Genomic DNA, 26,661 nt, shown 5'->3' with positions numbered 1-26,661 from the left:
GTGACTCCCGTGTATTTCACAGCTCTTCTGACTGAGCCGCTGCAAATCCGTGAAGCAGCGAGACGGTGGAAGGTGACTGCAACATCGCGAGGGTTCCTGTATAACAAACAGACCACATGGTCGGAGAATCTAGGAAGAATTTAAAGCTTTTACTCTTAAACACAAAAGCACGTCTACTTTAATATACACTGTATATTAAACATATCTGCTGGTCAAGCTCAGTGCCCTCGCTGTGTTGTATTAACTCTGAAACTTTCTCTTTGAGTCCCTTACGTTTTTGCGTGATGGTGCGGCGCTGCTGGCGCTGTATATTAACATATCCTTCCTACCACAAGCAATAAAACTCTTTAACATGTCATCACTGGTGTGCTAGATGAGACTTTTAGACACCACAATACTGCACTAAGGGCACAACCTGCACAATTGTTCATTTAACATTAGCATACATTTAGCATATTACTTAAGCATTGCACATTTTTGTTTTCCCATCCCGTATATATTTAAAATTTGTTCTTATATTTTATTATTATTATTTCATGTATAATTGTATGTATATTTTTACTATTGCATCATTTATATTTTTATTTATATTCTGTGTTGTGTGACTTATGTACATGTCCTGCTGTAACACCGTAATTTCCCATTTTTTGGGGATCTATAAAATCTATCTATCTATCTATCTATCTATTGACTAGTGGACTGGGAGATACAGCCCTAGTGTTCTGGTCCTTTCTCCAATAACATTGGTATCCTATTTCTTTTGTTGTCTGTCCCTCCAGAGCTCCCACAAGCAACATGTCTGTAAGGAGGAGGAGTTCTCCTCGGACCAGCAGCTCAACATGCCAGTTATAACCTCTGTGGAATCAGAAGCAAACCGTGACCACCAGCTCCTCTCTCACAACTCTCATGGAGCTGAGAGCCAAGAGATCAGAAAGGAGGCCAGCATGGAGACTCAGGGTCAGTAGAAATGCAGAGCCAGAACCAAAGAAGAGACGACGCAAAGAGCAGAAGTCACACCACACAACGTAGACAACACTAACATGTCAGAGGTTCACTCTAATACTCAAACAGGTAAAAGAGCATTGCAGCACTTGGAGCGCTTTAAAACCAGTTTTATACATACAGTCTATGTTTAAAACTCAGTGAAAAAGTAGCGTTTGTGATGCAGTCGCTCGTAAAATTAATAAGAAAAATAAATAATTTTTCTTTTAATAAAAAAAAAATCTAAGTTATTTGAAAATGAAATCGCGAACCGGGTGAATCGATGTCACAATTTTCCTGCTATGACGACCAACCACGTTGCATCACGCATGAGGTGGTACTAATCTGCAGAGTCAGCAGGTACCATGTAATGGAAAAACTCCATTATAGATCAGACTTATTTTTGCACCCAGTGGAGTCCCCCCGCTGAAAATTAGATAGAAGGCAGCTTTACTGAGCTTCAGCATTGGCTCCACTCCACTTTTCTGACCCAGAAGCTCTGTCCATTAAATTTTACAGTCTATGGTCTCAGGAAAAGAGAGCAAGTGTTCTGGTCTTTTCTCCAGTAACAGTGGTGTCCTATTTCTTTTGTTGTCTGTCCCTCCAGAGCTCCCACAGCAACATGTCTGTAAGGAGGAGGAGGTTCTCTCTGACCAGCAGCTCAACATGCCAGTTATAAACCTCTGTGGAATCAGAAGCAAACCGTGACCACCAGCTCCTCTCTCACAACTCTCATGGAGCTGAGAGCCAAGACCAGAAAGGAGGCCAGCCATGGAGACTCAGGATCAACTAGAAATGCAGAGCCAGAACCAAAGAAGAGACGACGCAAGAGCAGAAGTCACAGCAACAACGTAGACAACACTAACATGTCAGAAACAGGAAATGTAATAAGTCTTTCATGTGTGACATGGGAAAAGTGTAATTCAGAATTTCGGAGACACATGAAAATCCACATAGGTGAAAGCCTTGTTATTGCAAAACATATGGAAAAGATTTCAGACATAAGGATGTTTTAACATCTACATTAGAATCCACACAAGTGAGAAGCCTTATTTTTGTAAAACATGTAGAAAAACCTTTTGGACGTAAAGATAACTTGAAAATCCACTTGAGAACCGACATTTATACAAAGTAGTGGCTTGTTGGTCCACGTGAAGAGCCCAGACAGTTGAGAAGCTGTACGTTTGCAAGACCTGCAGGAACAGATTCTGTCATGATTCAGGAATGCAGCAGATGAGAAGCCCCAGAGGATAGACTCTGAACAGTGGCCGCTGCAGTCTTGTTTTTTTTTTTTTTTTATCAGGCTGTTTTAGAGAATGTAATCCGCTTTGAATGACTGCATGGTTAACAAACCTTTCTGTATCATCGAAATTTAAGTTAGTGGTTTTTGTTAAAGAAAGATAATCACTTTTTCAGTCTCTCTTTGACCAGTGCGTACTTAAACAGGTGAAGATTGTCCTCTGTGGTCCGTCCCATGTTCTGGACTGAGTTTGTGATTGTTACCATATAGGCATTGGTCGTTTTAGCGGTTTCAAGGTATATTGTGGTTTGAAAAAGTCACGGTTTCAAATCCTCTAAAGTTTTCTATAGTGTTCCTAAGGTATCAGCTTTTTACCCAGACATTTTGAAATAATACATTTGAAAGCTGTGATTGCAAAACCGTGAAACCGTAATATTTTTGCTTAAGGTTATCATACTGTCAGGATCTCATACACATATACACTCAGCGGCCACTTTATTAGTACCCCATGCTAGTAACGGGTTGGACCCCCTTTTGCCTTCAGAACTGCCTCAATTCTTGGTGGCATAGATTCAACAAGGTGCTGGAAGCATTCCTCAGGGAGTTTGGTCCATATTGACATGATGGCATCACACAGTTGCCGCAGAGATTTGTCGGCTGCACATCCATGATGCGAATCTCCCGTTCCACCACATCCCAAGATGCTCTATTGGATTGAGATCTGGTGACTGTGGAGCCATTTGAGTACAGCCAACTCATTGTCATGTTCAAGAAACCAGTCTGTGATGATTCCAGCTTTATAACATGGCGCATTATCCTGCTGAAAGTAGCCATCAGAAGTTGGGTACATTATGGTCATAAAGGGATGGACATGGTCAGCAACAATACTCAGGTAGGCTGGGCATTGCAACGATGCTCAATTGGTACCAAGGGGCCCAAAGAGTGCCAAGAAAATATCCCCACACCATGACACCACCACCACCAGCCTGAACCGTTGATACAAGGCAGGATGGATCCATGCTTTCATGTTGTAGACGCCAAATTCTGACCCTACCATCCGACTGTCGCAGCAGAAATCGAGACTCATCAGACCAGGCAACGTTTTTCCAATCTTCTATTGTCCAATTTCGATGAGCTTGTGCAAATTGTAGTCTCAGTTTCCTGTTCCTAGCTGAAAGGAGTGGCACCCGATGTGGTTTCTTCGCTGCTGTAGCCCATCTGCCTCAAAGTTCGACGTACTGTGCGTTCAGAGATCGCTTCTGCCCACCTTGGTTGTAACGGGTGGTTATTTGAGTCACTGTTGCCCTTCTATCAGCTCGAACCAGTCTGGCCATTCTCCTCTGACCTCTGGCATCAACAAGGCATTTCCGCCCCACAGAACTGCCGCTCACTGGATTTTTTTTTTCTTTTTCGGACCATTCTCTGTAAACCCTAGAGATGGTTGGTGCGTGAAAATCCCAGTAGATTAGCAGTTTCTGAAATACTCAGACCAGCCCTTCTGGCACCAACAATCATGCCACGTTCAAAGTCACTCAAATCACCTTTCTTCCCCATACTGATGCTCGGTTTGAACTGCAGGAGATTCTCTTGACCATGTCTACATGCCTAAATGCACTGAGTTGCCGCCATGTGTTGGCTGCTTAGAAATTAAGTGTTAACGAGCAGTTGGACAGGTGTACCTAATAAGTGGCCGGTGAGTGTATATATATTATATATTAGCCGAATTAACTGTTATATATATATAATATATATATACACACACTATATCGTAACAGCGTTTTACATTATATATAATGGTGGTTATGTCAGTTCTACTTTACTTGTGCTCAATTAAAACACATTACCAATACTTGTCTTCATTATTACTGTAAAGTCTTAATTTAGCTGTAGCTGCTTTTCCCACTGTTTAGTTTGAGTAACGTTGTTGTCGACTGAAGCAAGCTAGCGGTTAGCCGGGAAGCTAACGGCGATGGAGGCTAACCGTCCTGTTAATACATCCAGGAGCTAACGGCTAACCGCTACAACTATGACAGATCGTGTACTGTATTAGCTAAGAGAACGGTTAGCCTCCACCGGGAAGCTGACACTAGTTTAGCTAACAGCTATTTCGGCTAACAGGCTGACCGTGATTAAAATAACGTTACTCAAACTAAACAGTGGAAAAGCAGCTACAGCTAAATAAGACTTTACAGTAATAATAATGACAAGTTTTGCGTGATTGTATTTTAAATGAGCACAAGTAAAGTAGAACTTTATATATTTAAACAGTTAATTTAAGTTTTGAGGGTCTTTTACATGCTGTTTTAGCTAACGCTAGTGGTTAGCCGAATTAGCTGTTAGCTAAACTAACGTTAGCTTTCCGGTGGAGGAGAACAGACTTTCTTTAACTGTCTATGGGAACAGATCGTGCAGTGTCGTAAATCCGAGTTCATCATTAAATCATTTGTGCATGCGCGAACATCTTGCACATGCGCAGAACGGATTGTGCAGGCAGGACGGATTACAGGCCCTTCAGCAGAGATGGCAAAAGTACTCACTTTCCGTACTTAAGTAGAAGTACAGATACTTGTGTTAAAAAATACTCTGGTAAAAGTGGAAGTACTGATTAAACTTCTTTACTCAAGTAAGAGTAACACAGGCTTGGAAATTTACTTAAAGTATAAAAGTAAAAGTAGCCTTGAGAATGACAACCATTTTTTACATAAAGCTACCCGAAGCACACTAATGTTACTAGAGAGAGGCTGAGGAACTCCAGTGGACATGGAGGACATGTCTTTATATGACAATGGCTACATTTTAAATGGATGTCTGCCAACAGGCCTAAACATAACATATATGATTATTATGACAGAAACTGGGACTCCAGGTTAATAAGATTCTGACTTATTAGCAAGATATGAATTCAGTTGTGATTCTGTGAGAATTCACGTATCCAGTTTATATTTTTAATCTTCCCCTTAACATTTATGAATCTACATGTATGTGTGTGTGCTCAAATATGGCTTCTGGAAAGAAAAAAAAGGACTAAAATTTGAATGACTAAACAGACATTATGAAGAAGTTCCCCAGCATGGTGACTAGGAGTCCTTCTTGATGCCTAATGTCTCAAACATCTCTCTCAGATAAGGCCGAGGATGATGGGAATGTCTTGCTGCTTGTCTGCCGGATCTCTGTTATCTTCATTTTCAATCATGTCGCCATCCATACTACTATGTGCTAACGTTAGCGCCATCAAACCGGAATGATTTGCTGTGAATTAATGCAGAATGCCGAATCTGTTGAGTTGTCTTAGTCGTGCTGCAAATGCAACGTACAGTAGATGTTTCCCATTCATTTAGATTGAATATGGTATTGACGACGTAAACAATAATAGCGATAACTCCAGTAAAATGATGTGGAAGTTGAGGACTAGATTAGAACTTGATTAAAATTATTCTGGTTTCCAACTTGGCCCCAGGTGGTTCTGTTAAAACAGACGGAGACAACTTCTCTCTAGCTAAGTTTCCATCCACTTGTCAACTGAACTACAGTATCTGAAGTTATGTAAAAAAAACACTCATGCAAATAAAGCTGGTTAACTGTTGATGCTTCATTAAGATCAACGTGCAACCTAGCTAACAGGTGAAGAACACACCAAAACCACTAGCTAACTTACTTTAATGTGCAAGAACTGTAGATAACAGGCTTAAGTGAACTGACAACATGAGTTATACGACTTACAGTTCTCAAAGAGGCACACACACAATCTCAGCTGATTATCCTACGAACAGCTCTTTTTCCTTTTTTCCCATTTTTTTCTCCGTGCACCCACTCGCGGTGTGAGGCGCGTGTCTGCACTATTCTCCGACATGAAAACCTCTTGTAAAAAACTAAAGTAACGAGCCAATTTTGTAAAATGTAAGTAGTAGAAAGAGCAAATATGTGTTAAAATGTAAGGAGTAGAAAGCAGATATGTGTTAAAATGTAAGGAGTAGAAGTAAAAAGTTGCCACAAAAATAAATAGTAAAGTAAAATATCAGAAAAATCTACTTGAGTACAGTAACGAAGTATTTGTACTTCGTTACTTCCCATCTTTGGTTACAACAGACTTAGATTAGATAGCTACCTACTTAAGTTAGCCACGTCAGCTCTATTAGCCCCGCTGCTAAACTCTGGGTAATGTTAGCTAGCCAAAACGGTAGTAGCCTTAGCTAACTAACTTGACGTTAACTACATAACAACAAGAGGCAACGCACTCCGTGTCAGTCAAAGCTCAGTTGACTTTGTTATTTGCTGAGCAAATTATAAATCTACGTTAGCTACATACATTCATGTTGTGTTGCAAAGAAAATACGTTAGCATGCTAACAACGTCAATCAGCTGGCAAACAAACTTACTGTTAGTGCTGGCAAGAAGTCTCTCTCTCTCTCTCTCTTCTCTCTCTCTCTCTCTCTCTCTCTCAGCATGATAAAGCACTCAGTTTAACCCTTGTGTTGTCTTCCCATCAGCCATGGTTACTTTTCGACGGCCCATTTTTGTGACAAAAAACAACAACAATTAACTGAACGGGTCAATTGACCCAGGACAACATGAGGGTCAAGCATAAAGCACGGTTTAACCGCATCCACGGGCATTCATGCTACACGCCTTGAATATTCAATTCAACCAATCACGGAGGGGGTGAGAGCATTATTTCGCCTGACAGAAAAACACAGAAGATTACTTAATTATGAATTAATTTTTTATTAATGGCCACTAATATAATATTTCATCTTCTTTGAATTTAAATTATTTATTTATATTATTCTGTGCATTTTTCTGCTGATACTGTCATCACCTGGCACCTTAAAAGAAGAGAAAAAGAGAAGTTAATTCTTTACTGTGATTGGGAGAGAGCGCCCCCAAAATCCCTTTTGTGGAGAAAGATTGAATTACTCCATTCTTTCATTTGGACTGGTGCAGCGAACAGAAGTAAGGTTGTCTAGGTATTACATTTTTCACAAATGTTTTTTTTTTTTTCTTTGTGGTGTTAAACATGTGGCTTAGCATTTGCTGGTGTAGTTGCAGACTTTCAGACAGACCATTATAGATAGCCTATAGGCCTATATAGATGTTTTTATACATCACGGTTAGTTCATTAGCTAGCTAATCCAAAAAGCACATGGCAGGTTAGCATAATTGCTTTGAAAGTAGGATATTTAGTGACTAACTTGGATTCTGTTCTGGTTCTAATTGTGATGTGCCTTGATTTGGCTAAATATTAATGTAAATGTTGCATGCTGAAAGGGATGATTTTTCTTTTTTGCTCCATTTGTTCAGATGGCATCTCCAATGAAACTGCCGTCCGTCCAGGACCCTGACGTTGAGAGGGCGCGGCAGGCCCTGCAGCTGTGTGCGGTAGGTTGAATGGTTTTAGTGTGCTTTGATTCTTAATGTCTGCATGTCATGAGCATGTCAGCTGCGTGGCGTGACCGTTTTATTTCGGCTCCCATGTGAAGAGCTTGTACACGTCCTGCGTGACACAATTCCAAAATTTGCAGTACAGTGAAAAGGTTCACAAATAATTGCAATTGACATAATAGTCTCTTTCAGTCAATTCATTTAGTACTTTTAGGAAAATAAGAAAAATAAAAGTTAATTGAATCCCATCTTTTACTTATATCGCTGTCATGTAACACAGATAATGTAATAACACAGGTACACAGCAGCCTGACGTAAACCACGCCTCTTAATTATCATAACTCAATCATCATAGTTATCATAAGATTTGAAATAACAATACAAATATAATCACTAATATAAATGTGTTTTTGCATGTTTAAACAATAGTAAGATAGATAGATAGATAGATAGTAAGATATGTGCAATGTAGTAGCAGTGATATATACTGGTAATAATAAGAATAATATATATAATATATATATATATATATATATATATATATACATATATAAGAATAGTAAGAATAAGTATGTGCAGGCTAAATAGTATCAAGAGCATATAGAATATGGCTATGTATAGATGTATCTTACCAGGTCTCTAAAAGTTAATTTACAATTAAAAAAATAGCATCAGTACTTTGATAATGAAATATTATAAAGATAATAAATCTGATTAAACCATAAAACAAAAAAATATAAACACATCCAACAATGAGAAATATAATTAATTCAAGAAATTGTTCCATGTGTCAATCTTAATTGTATAAAGTGCTAGACCATGCAGTTGGATGACAATCTTTTTTTTTGAATTGCAGTATGCTTGCAACGACCCAGCTGTTCCCCGGTACACCCTGTTCCCCCAGTTGATGGAGGCCACAACTGGGGTGATGACAGTGGTGTGCCGGGAACACCGGCAAAGGAAGGCGGCAGAGAGCCATCATAAAGGCTGGGGAGGAGGCTGGAGAGCCTCCAAAAAGAAAAAGAAAGAGCAGAAACAAGGTAGATAGAGATGGTAAGTTTTTAGTTGCGCTGCATATTGTCACAGCTACGACTGTGATAGTATGAGTGTACAGTACTATCTGTTCAAAAAAAACTAGAGTAATGTAGTGGGTGGCCAGACCAATAAAAAAAAATTAAGATAAAATAGACTATTAATCCCACACTTGGAAAACCTCCCTTGTTACAGTTGCTCAAAACTAAATCACGCACATCAAAATAATAATAAGTATTATAATACTTTTTTTTAACCAGGTAGACCACTGAGAACTGATTCTCATCTGCAATGGCAACCTGGCCAAGGAAGTATGAGATGTGCAAGACAAATATTGTTCCACATACAATAAAATCCAATATTACAGATTACAAATAAAGTAGAGGTTTATTTGGTATTATAACAAGGAAGTCAATGGATATGTAAAAGTTATAAAGTATTAACAGAATAACATGAATAGACAATCAATATCACTAGTGACATACTACGCTGTAGTAAGAGTCAGCGTACAGTACATGTGCATTGGTGTCTGTAATTCATAAATAAACATGCATTTTGCTGCATATTCTCAAGTTATAGCTCATGTTACATGGTTGTTACTCTTTTAAAAGGATAGGCTATTATGATATGTTTCTCAAATCAACTTAACAATTGTGACTAGCAGCAATACAGACATTTACCGTCCAGGAACTGACATTATTAACACCACTATACAGGATCGGAATCTCACCGACAATTTAGTACATGTAGGGTGAGAAATATGTTTTGTTAATAGGGTTATTAGAAGATTATTTTGATACACAAAGAATACTTTTATATTGATTTTTTTTTTGCAGATGCAGCAATGGAGGCAGAGCCGGGAGAGGAGTGAGACCTGGTGGACAGCTACATTATTTTTCCTTTTCTATTTCATTTTTCACTTTTTTTAAATAAGGTTTTCTTGATAATGAGTTTCACATGGTATTGTTTTGGTTGAAGAAGGGGTTGTTGTCCCAAACCTAGCATCATACTGTGTTTCAAATTAACTCCAAACCTTTTTCTTAGAGAAAATACAAACACTCAACTTTATATTTATCAACAAATACAATTACAACCATTCAGACATTGCAATTCAAAACATGAAGATATAGTAAGTAAATTGCAACTTATATACATAAGATCAGGTATCAACGGTAAAAAACAACAATGTAAACAAAACCATGAGGTAGACAGCAGAGTAATAATAAGGAAATAAATATGACAGATTAGCAACCACGTATATATATTGTGACAACAGGTATTCTTAATTATATCAGATATATTTATAGATTTTTATTTGTATCTAATTTAAGAGACTCAAAATATATGTCAAATTCAATTTGGAATAATTTAAAGCAAGGTCTTGAATTGGAAAGTTTAGATTAATGTATATGAAACTTCCCTAATAAAATAAAAGATTAACAATATTGCAATATTTCTATCTTTACACTCAAATATGTAATATGTTTCCCTTCAAGTGTGATTCTATGTGTCGTTTTAGAAACCATACAATTTTCAAAACTTTTCCAGAATGTAAATATAATAAATATAATGTATAATAAAATATAAAATGAACAGTCATAAAAGAGATGAGTTAACCATTCTTGCTCGATCTTACAAAAAAAAAGTGATTGTCAACTGGCAGGAATTTTGAGATAAACCAGTTTGTAGGGTAGTTTTATGCAATATTTTCAAACGTAATTCCCTCACTTTGTTCCAGATACAATATCTAAAAGGAACCAGCCATGTGCCAGTTAATAGAAGTTAGTAGAAACCGTTCTTGATATCTGAACGCCCATTCAGCCCAGTAAACACCAAAGTCTTGTCTTTAGTTTAAACTTGTAATTATGTTTCTACGTTAAAGTATGGCGATGCAGCATGGCCCCAAGAGGTGTTGTTTTGGTTGGTGTTGAGTAATTTCACGAAGATTTCCCAATAAACTCTATGAGGAATTTTGCAGATTGCAGATTACACACGTTTTCATGTATTTTATGTGCATGTGTTGGCAACGCTCCTTAACCTATAGTAGCCTACTAACGTTAGCTACTTCATGACAGCTAGCTACTATCCGGTTAACAGTCAGCTAGCACGTCTATGCGCTCTAACTTAGCTAAATGTTTTAAATCGCAGAATACTGAAGTAACGTTACCGTTGTTTATCGTGTAATGCAGCTTTCAGTAGATGGCAGCTGATTAGACAACAAAACAACAATAACAGGTTTACTAACGTAACTTCTTTTTAGTAATTAATTACGTTAACGTTAAAAAAACATACAATTAGTGCAAAAAATGCATCCCTTTCTCTATTTCCCTAAGACAATTATTAAAATAATTAACTTTGTGTTCGTTAAATCTCTGAAGAAGGAAGGCTTGGGTCCAATGGAAGGTTAACACAAAGATTTATTAAATAAAAATGATAAGTCAAAGCACACAGAAATACGCTGCAGCGGGCTAGAGACAGTTGTTTACACCCGAGAGTTTCACATCTGTTTCGCCCCGAAATCTCGTCTCCCCCCCTCCTATATTCCTTCTACTCCAGGGGCGGTTCTCTTCCCCCTTGTGAGTAAAGTCTCTTCTTATTGGCTTTTTGTTGCCATGGTCACAGGTAGGTTGTGTCTTGTTGGTTTCTTTGCTGTCCAATCGGGAAGGACATGCTCTAACCCCCTCCTTTGGGGTAGTTTTCACACACATAGATCAAACGTGAATTATCATGTTAGTGAGAAAGTCTAACATAATACAGTGAATCAGCATTCCAGTGTCTTATCTCAGTCTAGGACACCAGGTGGTGGAAGACAGGAGGTTTCTTCCTTCTTGTGGAGCAAATGGTGTCCTTCTAAATGTTAATTGTCTTTTGTTCTAAACCATATGGCAGAGACCGTGGGAGAGAGGGGGGTAGGTGAGTGAACAGAAAGGCTTGTTTGATCTACCTTTCTTGAGACAGACAGTGGTAATTTACACAGCATGATATGGAGCCCACACCACTGAATCACTGATTAAAATCATCTTTTCAAACCCTACTGCAGCATATATCTTAAAACATAAAACATGTATAATTACATGGTAATGAAACATTTAAACTTTATTTTATTCAACACAATGAACTAACTATAAACCAGCAGGAGTAACCGAGCTCCAGCAGCTGGTTGCTAGTCTTTTAGCTCGTGATATACGTTCCAGCTTTCAGGGCCAATGACTTACGCTCCCCCAATAAGAGGATCCTGACGTGTTTCATGTTACCTTTGTCAGAGAGTCAGACACGCTGCAGTATTACACTGATATTTATTTTTATGTGAATTTCTAATTTTGAATGTTTCCGTAACCGTCATGACTGACCATAGACCGTTAATATTAATGGACAGAGCATGTGTGACGTCACCCATCAGTCTGTGGAGATCTGATATGAGTTGTTGAGTTTGTAGTTATGGGTACAACAATCCTGGTTGTGGATGGGATGGGGAGACAGAGCGCTTCCAGCAGCAGACCTAACAGTAAGTATTTCTTTGTCCCATAGTTATTACATAGGAGTCAGTATCTGTAAGTTACCATGTAAATTCTCTGTAACGTTAGCTTGCCACTTAGCTAGCTATGGTAAAACATGCTAACGTTAATTTTCTGCAAATCAAAGTTTACTTGTCTTATTCTTATCATTATCTAACGCTAACTTTTAGCACATGTATAACCAAGTTTCTAATAACGTTTGGTTAACTGTAATACCCATAATGCACCAATAATGTCCTGCTACTGTTTGCCCCGTCAGTTTATTTTTTGGCCTTGACATGCACGTTGAAGTTACTTCCACACTTTGCCAAACCAAATGCACTGTCCATCAATATAAATACAGTCTGTGAGAGGCCAGAGAGAGGTCAAACTGTTTTTTTGTTTGTTTTTTTATTTTTTGAAGAGGATGGCAGAAAAATAAAGAATTATATTCAACTGGTTTTGTCTTTCGCCTTTGTAATTGTCGCCTATTTCGATCTTCATTAGCGACTATTTTATGTATGGGGAACGTGCATGAGTGTATTGTTTGCTTGCCCGTGTAGATAGAATATATAAGCTGTCATATCAAAGGTATAGTAACACGGATTGTGTATGGTCTGGATTATTTCCTTCTTTAAAAAAAAATGCTTTTAGTAATTGATGCATGTATAAAAGGACACTGGGATGTGATGTAGAGGGGGGGGGGGGGGGGTGGGGGGTGGTGGGAAATTATATTCAGATATAGGGGATCTGTGGGAAGCTATACTCAGGTATTGTTAATTATTGTGAGAAATTGTACTCAGGTATTGTTATCATATTTAGACACTGTGAATGAACTTATGCATAAGTTAATGAAACAAAACTCATATCAGATGTTGAATGAAGGAGAAAATGTACTGTTGCTTGGCATCCAGGTGGGGGCGATACCCTGTTGGCAAGACATTACATTTACAAGAGAACCGGATGCAGGAAGGCCAGAAAGCCACGTGCTCACTCAAAATGGAGGGGAACAAAGGAATTCCCACAGGAAAACAAACCCCAAACACACGCACACACCCACACAGTAATGTAAACAGGAAGTCGCGCCCACCCAGCCAATAGAAATACAGTTGCTATGGCGATATGACCCGCCTTGTGACGCTTTTAACCAATAGGACTCCCTTAAAGGCGGCTTTATAAACCGTTGCAGGCCACTGTTACGGAGCCTTTGTTGTGAACCTCTGAGCTAGTCATGTTCCATAGAGACCCGTGCACGTAATTATTGTCCGGAATGCATTGCTCTGTTTTATTAATAAATCTTTTTGGTATACTTAATCAAAGCTAGAGTGATTCCTTAGCTATTTGAGTCCCGACGTTTGGACCCTCCAAGTGGAATTCGCACAAATTTGGTAGCAGAGGATGGTTTTCGAGCAGTGGTTAAACTTAGGAATTCCACGGAATCAGGATTAGAAGTTGTTTAACTCGGGTCCAGATTCCACGGACAGTCCACGTCTGCCGGAACGAGACAGAGGAGCATTTGTGCAACCGCGGAGGAATGGTCACAGGGAGCTCTCTAAAAAGGGTAAGCTGAAACCTGTTTCATCAAATTCAGCATATTGTATAATAGTATAAACCAAATTAAAGTGATCAGACCTCCGGTGAGTACATTATGTAAAAAAAAAAAATATAGACTAAAATTATTAAGTGTTTTTGTGGACATAGAGCAATGCATTCCATTTTCTCTGATGAATGAATGAAAGTGTGAGAGTAAGCATCTGGATGCGTAGACGATTTAGAAGGATGCATGAGTTGATAAAATATGATTCCATAATTGTATGGAGCCACGCTGTGTGTTGAGTTCGATAAACCTGTTAGTAGACTTGCTTAACCCTCATGTTGTCCTCGGGTCAAATTTGACCCATTTTAAGTTTTTTAACTTAGGAAAAACATTTAAAAATAAAGCGCCCACAACATTGAAAAAGTGAAAAGAAATTCATGGTTGACGGGAAGACAACACAAGGTTAATAGAATTACTAATTGGAGAAGGCCTGAAACGCGATAGCGGCCAGTGTTCATAAGGTGATTCCATTAGAGTTACTATACGCGAGGGATTCAAAACTTGCCGGTAGGAGTGATTGACCTACATGCCGAGGGAGGTCTCGGCGCGTACAGAGCCAGCGTTCACCATTTTGGAGTCTCGGTCCATAAGACTGAGTTCAGCGAATGAGATAATGACGATTCCATAAAATTCTTTGGAGCACGTGGTGTGAGTAATACGATAAACCCGCAGTGTTACTGTGAGGGGAAGTTTGCAGCGCCCACGTGTCAGTGTTTGTCTTAGAGGAGAACCGGCCCATAAGGCAGTTCCAGAGGTGGGTAGAGTAGCCAAAAATTGTAAAGGTACTGTTACTTCAGAGTAATATGACTCAAGTAAAGTAAAAGTAGTCATCCAAATAATTACTTGAGTGAAAGTAAAAAAGTACTTGACGAAAAACTACTCAAGTAGTGAGTAACTGTTGAGTAACGTCTGATTTATTTCTTAACACAAGCATCAATCAGACCGCCAAAGATAAAAATATTATCTTTAGGCAAATTATAGTTCATCCAATCAATAAAATAAATTATTAATTACAAAATAGCTTACTTGAGAGACTTGTCACACACAATTTGGATGGATACTGCATGTGTAAACATACTGTATGTAACCTAAAAGAGTACAGTTTATTTTTCACTAATCTACTCAAGTAAAAGTAAAAGTATAGTGATTTAAAACTACTCCTAGAAGTACAATTTTTTACTCGTTACTACCCACCTCTGGGCAGTTCTCAGCGGATGTAGAGATAAGAGATTTGAAGCATCTGGGATGCGTAGACGATTCCAATTATTGGAGCTTTCTGTGGGTGTTTCGATAAACTTGTCGGTAGATTGATTCGCAGCAAGTCCTATACTGATGAGGGAAGACCGCGGCACAGCGAGCCAGTGTTCGTTGTGGTGGCTTCATCCTTAAGGTGAGTCACCACGTGTTGAAAAAGTAATGTATTTGTATGTATTTGTCAGAGATAAAAAATTGTAAAAGTTTGGAAAAGAGTGATTGTGTGACCCTGAGTGAAGCGTTGATAATTGACCAAGCCTCTGGTCCGTCTGTGGTGCTGCTGTTGAAGACGTAGGTTAAAATTACACGTAAAAATACTGTTGAATCTTTGTGGGTTATTGAAAAGTAGAGAAAATAAAGAGAGGGAAAAGAGAAAAAAGGGGGGAGGGGTGCAGAGGAATTTGGCAGTGAGAAGTGAAAAGGGAGAGACAGCCTACAAGAGCGGGTGATAAGGGAGGGGCTGTTTGATTAGAGGCAGTGAAAAGGGAGAGACAATGGCAACATTTTATGGAGAAAAGCTGGTACAGGCATTAGGTAAGGTGATAGAAAAAAGGGGAAAGATTAGTAACAGCCTGTTTCCAAGACATCAGTATAGATTATACAGATAACTGATACCACGGTACGGCATTCCAAGACGAATCAGGTCAGATAATGGCACCCATTTTAACAACCAGTTGTTGAGAGAAGTTGAGGCTGCTCTGGGGATCACACACTCATTCGGGTCGGTATACATCCACAGTCCGAGGGACTGGTGGGGAGGGCTAACCAAACATTGAAGGCTCCACCCAATAATGGAGGTCATATGCCTTTATTGGATGTAAAACAGGTAGAAATGTCTGCCTACATGAATGAACTAACCTCTTTGGTCTCAGCCCTCTCTACCCAGGTGGAGAAAGAAGCCAGCACCCACTCAGAACGAGAGGCAGACCATTAAGGTAGGAGACTGGGTCAGGGTTAAGGTCCACAAGAGGAAGTGGGCCAACCCCAGGTGGACTGGTCCAAAGTGAAGGAGTTTACTTCACACTCGGTCCAGGTCAAAGGTAATCAGGCGCACCTTGGCACCACCTGACACATTGTGCCCCAGCAGACCCTCCAACCCGCACTTTAGCGGACACACAATTTGATTCAAAAAAAAAATGCAGAAATTAAGCGCTGCTTAGGAGGTCCAGACAGTCCTCAGTCTGGACAGAGGGCACCAAGCCTAAAAGAAATAGGGCTCAGGAGAAGAATAGTAGTGATAAATTTTGTCATGCTGGGAATAGGGGCGGACTGATAATGCGGGGAATAGAATCAAATTACAGGATGATATAACTGAATTAGAGGACAATGCCAAAACTGAAATCTCATATTACGTGCCAAATTGAGAAATAAAATAATGAAATGTAGTAGATAAACATGCTGTTCTCCACTGTCTTTTAATGCTCATACAGGGAGCAGCACACCCCATAAGGGACACTAGGACACAAGGTAAGGAAGACAGAGTTGATAAAACACAGGGACAGAAAGTGATCAGTCACTTCCAGTAAATCTACACATAAGACTGCCATAATAATCTCCGGTTGGCACACATGGAATTTAACCAGCAGTAAAACATACATATGGGCGGCTGTGGCTCAGTGGTAGAGCGGTTGCCTGCCAATCGGAAGGTTGGTGGTTCGATCCCCACCCCTGCAGTCATTGTCGAAGTGTCCTTGGGCAAGACACTGAACCCCGAGTTGCTGCGCATTGGAGTGCGAATGTGTATGAATGTTTATCTGATGAGCAGGTGGAACCTTGTACGGCAGCCCCGGCCACTGTGTATGAAGGTGTGTGACTGGTGAATGTTTCCTGTAGATGTAAAAGCGCTTTGAGCAGTCGTTAAGACTGGAAAAGCGCTATATAAATACAGCACATTTACATTAAAAAAAACATACAGAAAAGAGACAAAGAGAGAGGGTGTTGTAAGAATGAGGGAAAGAGGGAAAAAGTGGGTTATATAGAAGCAAGGGTATAGCTACAGAGAGAAGAAAGCAGAAGAGAAGTGTTGACTCATGTAGTAATTAAACTATGGTTGCAATATAAGTATTTGAGTAAGCGGAAAGAGGTGTTCAAAGGTAGTAGATGAGATTATGTCTGAGATCTGGTAGATTGAAGGAAAAGAATGTGAAATTTATGATATCACAAGGAAGAAATAAGAAATAGAAAGTTTAGTGCATTTTATGGAGGGACATAGCTGGTGAGAATTCAACACTATTAATGACTCACTTTTCAGATTGGGTATAGTTGGTATATGTTTAAATGTATGTCTGTATGTCTTGTCTTGCTTTATTTGTTGTATGTCTGCAATTAGGAGATGGATCAAAATTATATTAATATGTCCTGTCAGATCTCAGTGGTACTTGGGGAGGCTGAGAAAACTCCAACTAGGAAAAGAGGGAAATAGTGTAACGTTTTAAGAAAAATAATTGAGATTTAAATGAGGGAACATTCGGTTTAAAAAAAAAAAAAAAAAAACAAAGAGATAAAAGTAGTCAATCCAATGTGGGATCCATGCATTGATCTAAAAATATTCACATGAAAGTGGTAATTGATTCAATTACTTAGTTGATTAATAGAAAATGGCTTTGATCATTTCCAGTTTAAGAAAGAAAAATATGAGGCTTCTTATATTGTTACCTTTACAGTACTTTGTGATACTTATCATGCTTGGGAAATATTGTAGGGGAATTGTGTTGGTAATATAAATACAAAGATTTACAGTTTGGAATTGGGACTTTTAAACTTGGAACAGTGAAATTATGAAATTTCTTACTATTAATATGACTGACCCTATTGCAGTAACGTTTTTGAAATTAAAGTCATAGATTAAAGACTTCTTTAAAGTAAAGTGAAAAGTAAAGAAGGAGAGAAATCTTTTTTTTTGCTTTACAGAGGTCTAGAGGACAGCTGAAGTGTGGGTTCTTTCAAGAAAACGCACAAGTATAGAGGAGGTTAAGATAAAAAGAGGTATGCACAAAGTAAGAGAGGTTCCAGTAGACTTGCAGCTAAGTGAAGATTTTGATCATAAATTACACAGTATAATGAGATATGTTCTCATATCAGGTAACAAATTGGATAGATTGAACCACTAGGTGATAAAGTTGGTTCTACTGTTACTAGGACAACAGGTCATAAAGACACATTACACATTGATTAGTTCAATTTTTGTTGCAACTTAAAATAGAAAATTGGGGAAACATTCTTTTTGTTATAAGTCATCAAGTTTATTGGTTGAGATAAGATTGAAACCAGTCTAGGCTGATATAGGATTCCATTCTATGTGTATTTTGATGTGGTGTTAAAATGAGCTTTTAGTGAAGCTTAATTTTGTTTGTGGATTTTGTTTGTATTTTGAGTTTTTACATGACAAACTGTTTAAACTATTGAGTTGATGTGGAAATATTTTAGTTGGGTGATTCTTTTCTTTTTGAACTTTTTGTTTTGTTGCTTTTAAGATCAAGACGCAAGACAGTGTCTTAATGGCTAAAACTATTACATAATTAGGAATAGGAATTCTGTAGGAGATATGACTAAAAAAGGGATAGTAACAAATACAAAGTGTCCATAGCATTAAGGATATCAAAACGACTCTACGATTTTGTTTTAAATATTTGTGCAGAAAACATAACCCATAATGTAAACTGAAGCTTGGAGGAGATAAGTGCCAAACTAGTTTCTCTTTAGAATGTTTGGGGATTTATAGAGTTAAACCAGCAAGAGGGAAAGAAATGTTATTTGAGTGACATGAGTGACATACACTAAATGAGTATTGATAAAAGAAAAGATAATGCTTTTTGGAGTTCTGTTTTGTGCCACACAGTGCCTCGTGTGTCAGAACCAGGTCCATCTCGCTCCTCCAGCTGCAGGATCAGAGACAAACTGGACCAGAAGACCAACAACAACCATCACAGCACCTCAGACCACCGCACAGCTAGAGACCACAATGGGTCAGGGTCTGGTTGCGATTATTGGCCCAAAGTGACTTGAAAGTGGACCAGGGCTAAATGTTTGATAATAATTGCAAACATCTGTAAGTGTGCTGTGCTGGACCGCAGAGCAAGGAGTGGGGTCCACATGCTCTGGTGGGGGCTTTGCTGACGCCGAGGTGAGAGGGCTCTGGAGGGGTCAACCATGTGACCCGGAGATCTGCTACATCATAAGACAAAGATACTTGATCTTATCTGGAGATACAGACCAACGAGCAGCAGATGGATTAAGAAGGAGAAGGGGGAGCAAGAGACCGTCCTGGTTCTGGTACTTCGGATGCACAAGTGAAGGGCAGGTTGTCACTTACAGACTCGCAATCTAAAAACAAACACACATAAAATACTGGGAACAACAACTTATACTCTACAATTAGGTAAAGTTCATGTAAACAGACATGTTTAAAGGGTTAAGACATGTCTCATGTCTGGTAGGGAAAATTACATTTTGTAGGGCCTTATAAATTTTGTAACATTTTCATTAAATTTCCTGTTATAGTTTCAAGCAAGATCGGTTAATAATAGGTTAATACAGATGGATTAAACATAATCCTCACATTTTCAATGAAGTGTTAAAAGATGATTTGGTAGGAAATAGATCCGGTATTGCAAAGTACTGTGATTTAATGTAGACATTGATCTATTCACAGGATGAGTAAACAATTAGGTGGTAATCTCACAGAGTGAGATAAAAAGGGGAGTGTAAACTCCATGCTTGTCATTTCATTGTGCTTACTGAATAGGATTTCCATAAAGGTGGTGTTGCGAAAGCTTAGACCAGCCTCAGAAAATGCATAATGAGCAGTTAGAACTGTATACAAATTTGTCAAACATTTCACATTTGAAATAATTAGTTTCAGTCGATTACATCTATTTCATGTTTGGTGTTTTCCTAAATTAGTCTGGTTTAACTTAAACATCCTTTTTTCCTGTTCCCTGTTTAAGTGTTAATTTGCTCTTTCAAAACCTCACTCATTGTCTCCTGTGTTAAAGAAGGACTGAAAAGGAGAGACTGGGGGTTTCACACCTTGATGCAGACAGATTAAATCAATGCAGATCCACTCAGTCTTAAGAGTGAATGTTCAGGCGGTCATCAAAGAATCATGATTTAAGCATTGTGTGATGTTCTCAAATGTTTTAAATTGATAAGTGCATTTTTATTTAGGATTCATCTGTTTCTTTTATTCTTTTGGTTTGGTGTTTTGAGTAATGTTGTGTCTGAATGAATTGATGAAAGCTCATTTCAAGTCAAATTAAGCCTTCAAATAAAGTCAACTGAAAAGTGGTGGGAAAATTAAATTGAGCTGCCTTAAAGCAATTTGACATTACAAGATAATGTACCAGAGGTACCAGATTAAAGCTTATTGGGGTTTTAAATGGATACATTAGAAGATGCATAGCCTATTGGGAATTTTGACTCAATTGGATTGTTTTTTGACTTGAAATGATAAATAAGAGGGTTTCCACATTTTTTAGTTCATTGCATTTATATTCATTCTGAATTTTGTTTTTCATGATTTTGTATTGGGTTTATTTCTTTTCTTTCACTCAAACTTTTGTTTTCCCTTAGGGGTGGGATGCACGTTTTAGTCAAGACAGTAGCTTTTCTGTTGTTGTGTTTCTGTTTTGCTGGCAATTAACATATGGAAAGGAGCTTCCTGGTACGTCACAAAAGGTGGTCCCCTGTCTCTTGTCCCTGGGGTTTTAGTCTAGGCTAAAACAATACAATGTTGATTGGACTATGTTGATAGAGTTTCACCCCCACTGATCTTTCCTGAAATGAGAGTCATAAACCCTCAGCCACATTCCAATTGAGAGACTGCAACCTGGTTGATTTTGTATCAGTTCATATGTGTGTGCGTGTGTGTTTGTATGTTTACAGTAGGGAGAGTAAGATGATACCAGAAGGTGAAGAGATGGAGGATTATTATCTTGTATATTGTAGACGAATAGGCACACACACACACCACTGTGACCAAGAGACCCCACCCTTTGTGAATAAGACCAGGGGGGACCAGGTGTCCAATAGGGCAACATGAGAGTTAGGATTCACACCTTTGCAGGTGTGAAAAGGGGGATATACGTTTTTTACCATATTAAACTTTTGCTGCACGTTTTTATACTAAATGAATTCTAAAAGGTTTTCCACACAGTTCCTTGTTTACAGTAGGATTTACACCTAGTAGGTGTAAAAAGGGGGATTTGTGGAAATTATATTCAGATATAGGGGATCTGTGGGAAGCTATACTCAGGTATTGTTAATTATTGTGAGAAATTGTACTCAGGTATTGTTATCATATTTAGACACTGTGAATGAACTTATGCATAAGTTAATGAAACAAAACTCATATCAGATGTTGAATGAAGGAGAAAATGTACTGTTGCTTGGCATCCAGGTGGGGGCGATACCCTGTTGCAAGACATTACATTTACAAGAGAACCGGATGCAGGAAGGCCAGAAAGCCACGTGCTCACTCAAAATGGAGGGGAACAAAGGAATCCCACAGGAAAACAAACCCCAAACACACGCACACACCCACACAGTAATGTAAACAGGAGTCGCGCCCCCCAGCCAATAGAAATACAGTTGCTATGGCGATATGACCCGCCTTGTGACGCTTTTAACCAATAGGACTCCCTTAAGGCGGCTTTATAACCGTTGCAGGCCACTGTTACGGAGCCTTTGTGTGAACCTCTGAGCTAGTCATGTTCCATAGAGACCCGTGCACGTAATTATTGTCCGAATGCATTGCTCTGTTTTTATTAATAAATCGTTTTGGTATACTTAATCAAAGCTAGAGTGATTCCTTAGCTACTTGAGTCCCGACGTTTGGACCCTCCAAGTGGAATTCGCAACAGGGGGGGTCATCAGCTGATGGATCTGAAGCAGAGGGACTGTGAGAGATCACGGAAGGAAGCGGTGGCGTTTAGACGGCTCTGTGTGGCAGGTTTCCAGGCGACACTAACCACGGGATCTATTATTTTTTCTCGGTGGATTAACAATTGGGATTTGTCCTCTGGACTACTGCAGCGACCCTGATGCTAACGGACCGGGGCGAGGTTGCCTAGGTTACCCGTGTGGACAGTAATTAACCTTGGCTACTCGCCACGCTTCTCCTGCCATGTTTTTGTTGGGTTTGTTTTCTACGTTTTCTGGATCCGGACTATTTAAGTTAACTGACTAACATTTGTTTTGTTGGGACATTGGGGGGGGGGGGGTTCGGGGAAACATGGTAAATGTGAGGGGGTTCTTTGAGTGCTTTAAACGTGTTTGTATTAAGTGGGTGTGTCCGATGTTTAATTTGTTGTATTTCTAATACACGCAGTTAACCTATTTTCAATGGTCTTCTTTTCACTTATTACCATGTTTATTGAGCCAACTTAAAGGCCTTTAGGGTGTGTGTGGTGTTTAGGTTCTCCAGGACTGTTTAAATGAAGTAGGCAGAACTTTATACCTCACCCCTTTACTAATTATTTAATATAAACTGTCTATGTCCATGTTGTGGGTAGATTAGGTGATCCGAGTATCCGGCTGAAACGAGTATCCGGTACGGATAAGCACTTTTGCCGAGTACAAGTATTATCCGAGTAATATGAGTCAATATCCGTGCTCGGATTGAATACAACTCCTCAACTGGCCGCGCAGCGTTCTGTGATATCACCGCGCCCCCCCCCCGCCTACAACCCCTCGGATCAATCACACACACACAGAACATGGAGAAATGCGCCCCTCTCTCTCTCTCGCTCGCTCTCGCGCTCCCGCTCCGTCAGGCAGGCAGTCGGGTCTGTGGATCTGTTCCGTTAACGTTTAGGGTTTCGGCAGCTTTAGGTTTGTTTTTAACTTCGGTTTGTAGTCCTTACATAAACCAGTAGATTTCTGGTGAATGTGGGGTTTGTAGTCCTTACATAGTAACCAGTAGATTTCTGGTGAACGTGGGGTTTGTAGTCCTTACATAGTACCAGTAGATTTCTGGTGAACGGGGTTTGTAGTCCTTACATAGTAACCAGTAGATTTCTGGTGAACGTGGGGTTTGTAGTCCTTACATAGTAACCAGTAGATTTCTGGTGAACGTGGGTTTGTAGTACTTACATAGTAACCAGTAGATTTCTGGTGAACGTGGGTTTCAGACATGCTGCTTGGTTTAAATGTGACTCCCGTTGCGTCTCTGCCATCAGAGATTTTTTTTTTTTTTTTACTGTTAGTTGCCCCCGCCCCCTCTCTCTCTGTGTGTCTCTCTCTACTCTTACTCACACACACCACACACACACACACACACACACCCATATATACCTGGTGTGGAAATAAAAAATAAAAAAGAACCAAAAAATAAAAATCACACACGATCATAAAAAATAAAAAGTTAAAAATAAAAAGTTATATTGAGTATGGAAACTCTTGTTCATTACATTTTACTTCATAATTGCAACTACATGTGTTGTATTCATTGTTGCAAACTTTGTTGTGTATATAGTTTGTTTGTTACCATGACAACACCACTGATCTGAAGCTGAATGCTGATTCTGTCATGTAAATAGTTTTCTAATCAGCAATAAATATAACAATTTCTGATCAACTCATATTAATTGCATGCTTAAATAACATACCGGTTAAAGCCCCGCCCATTTCAAGACAACCCGACCCACTTCCTGGTTAAATCTGACCACTTCCGGGTTAGGCCCCGCCCAGTCCGAGTACGGATCTGGATACAGATAATTCATGTGGTAAACAGATACAGATACAGATAATGCTGTACTCGCTCATCCCTAGTTATTAGTAGGGGAGACCAGGTAAAGTTGGTGCAGGGGTACAGTTGAAACACCTTAAATCTCTTTAACAATCTTGAGCTGTGATTTCTGCTTTAGAAGTACATGCACTTCTCCACAATACTGGAGAATGTGTTTTCTAAGGTCAGTTTTTTCACTTCACCAGGTCCCATCCACATTGAATAGCTTCTCATCCTTACATGAAGGTCAAGTTAACTTACACGCGTAAACATTAAAATGTGTTCTAAAACCTGACATATTACATGACTTGAGAGAAATGAGAGAAATGTTCCACGTGGTCAGCGGGGTACCGTTGAGACACAATATTTCAATGGCTAATCTTGTTGGTTTTATTAATTGTTAAATAAATCAATGTTTTGTATATAATGTTCATCAGTCTTATTATTGCTGTTACAATTGTTAGATTGCTGAACTGAAAGTTACTGTTTCATCACAATTTGCCATACTATAGGTTTTGTTTTTACTTTTAACTAAACATAAATAATAAAATACTGAATGTAAATTAAGAACTGTTTAATTCTCATTTTGAAAGGTATTTTAGCCAGTTTTACAGTGTTATGAATGGGTGTCTTAACTGTACTCAGGTACTGCTTCTGTCTTTATAATGTAATTGGGAAAATATGAACTACTTATGGATTTTACTGATCATTCAAATTTCATAGACAAATTTTCGTGTGTTAATGGAAAAGAAAAAATGTACCGACTTTACTTGAAAGATATTTTAGCTTTACAGCATTATAAATGGTGTCTTAACTGTACTCAGGTACTGTTTCAACTGTATCGGACATGGGTACAGTTGAAACAAAAAGCTTCTTGTCTTTATGATATAATTGTGGCAAATATTAACTACTTATGGAAAAAGCAAAAGTGTACCAACCTTACCTGGTTTACCACTACAGCATGTTTTTGACTAGAAAAGCATCAGCAACAGACTTACACAACATCAGATCACTTCTGTCTGTGATGGTCTCCAAAGAGGGATGACAGGCTTTGTAAGTCTTCATTGACCAGAAGGCCATTCTTGTACTGGTAGATGGTTGCTCCTGGGTAGTTCTTGTTTGCAATGGTTGCTATGAGGAAACAGAATTGACTGCTGTTCTTCAGTCCTTTGGCAAAGAGATGGAAAGCTTTGGCTTTGTCTCTCATTTTGGTGACAACTTCAGCTGAGTAGTACCATGGATCTTCATTGGAATTCCTAATTTAGAGAAATGCAAGTAGTCGGCCATCACATCAAGGTCGGTATCACCCCTTTCCACTGAGGTGAAAACAAAGCACAGAACATTGTCTACACCTGGAGCAAGAACCACTCTGTCCAGCTCTGTCTGATTTGGGACGATCTTTGTTCCCTCCATGGTATCTGCACAGGAGCTGATGACGTTGATTTCTCTCTCTTTTTGATCCAGCCACTTGGTTAGTTTTTCCTGACTGAATGGTGACTTGTCTCTGTCATCAAAGAGTTGGATCAGTGAGCTCTCATCTTCTTTTCCTTCACGGATGAGGGAAGTTTCTTCTCCGCCAGGCCTGCTGGAGTTAGAGGCATAACTATCGCACAGTTTTTTGGAAAGTGCTCAACTCTTCTCGAATCACAGGAAAATGATCTAGCACATTGTCTTCTTGAGAATTGTTGCACCTTAGAGCTATTCCCTCATATCTTCTAAACTATCCTGCACCTTACTCACTAGTCTGCTGCTAATTCTTCTCTTCAGCTCAGCAGCTTCAGGATCCAAATTCTTCAGCGGCATCAGCCAGACCTTCACGGAACAGCCTTCTCTCCTTTTCTCCCAGTAGCTTTGGAGTTGTACGTAGGTCTTCACTGCTTCTACAAATGTTGCAGGGTTGCTTTCAAGAATTAAGTCTCCAAAGAACTTGCAGGATAATGTCTGTGTCAGGCTTTTTCTTCATCACTCAGCTTCAGCTCCATTTTCCCCTCATATCAAATGAAGGGATCTTCTTTATCACAGCTTGCATGCTGCCCTTGATTTGCTGACACTGCTGGCATCTAACTTCTTACTGTCAAACACAAAGAAAGCATTTGCCCCATAAAGATGCCTGTGACTAGATGTGTTGCTGAGCTCTTCTTAATGACCTCCATCTGTTGGGGTTGCAAGGATAGTTGTTCAATCATTACCTGCTTGAAGTTGGTGGTAGTTTTGTACTGACATGTCATCCTGCTCTGATTGTAGAAATTCTTCTTATCATTCAGATACTTGGCAGATCCTCCGACTTCTATCAGTCCACCCGGAAACTGGCCTTCAGAGAAGCTTCAACATCCAGCAGATTGCACTTGGATTCAGTGGAGTCAGAAGCAGATATCTGAAAAGCACTGGTGCGCTGAGGGCTTTCAGCTACCTTGCCATGCCGAGTTTCATCATCCCACAATGTTAAACCTATGAAAATTAGAAGCCATCAGTCATCTGATAAAGCAGGAATAGTATTTTTATGTATGTCACAGAAAACAATACTAATCAAGTATGTATCTACAGGGTGCATGCTACTGTCAGCAGTTCCCTAACTAGCTTCTATATTCCATGCTTCATTCTTTCTTTGATATAAACCTCCTTAATAAACAAACTACTGGATTGAGAGGGTATGTAACATTACCAAAGAATGTATGTGAAATTGTGTAATGTAAATTGTGTGTGTAACAATGCAACAATACAACTTGTCGTCGTTTGTGCCTTTTAGATTTTAGATTCAAGGGGGAATTTAAAAGAAGCTTTTAAAATATTAAGTGTTACAATTTTTTTTTAGATTCTTGTTTTAGCCATTTCTGCCTTTAATCACCAGGACAGCATGAAAGGGGAGAGAGATGGTGAAGACATGGAGGAAACAGTAGGAGTCGGAACCAAACCCTGGACCTCTGCAGAGAGGATAAACCTCCTTATACGTGCGCCCATT

At 39.1% G+C, this 26,661-nt stretch overlaps 1 pseudogene; it reads right to left on the bottom strand.

The window, feature by feature from the left end:
• Window positions 1–24,656: 24,656 nt before the first annotated feature.
• On the bottom strand, window positions 24,657–26,150 carry LOC116680446 (neoverrucotoxin subunit alpha-like; annotated as a pseudogene).
• Between the last annotated feature and the right edge of the window lie 511 nt (window positions 26,151–26,661).

Source organism: Etheostoma spectabile, unplaced genomic scaffold (genome assembly GCF_008692095.1).
Source record: "Etheostoma spectabile isolate EspeVRDwgs_2016 unplaced genomic scaffold, UIUC_Espe_1.0 scaffold00018456, whole genome shotgun sequence".
Lineage (NCBI taxonomy): Eukaryota > Metazoa > Chordata > Actinopteri > Perciformes > Percidae > Etheostoma > Etheostoma spectabile.
This window is presented reverse-complemented; position numbering and strand designations above follow the sequence as displayed.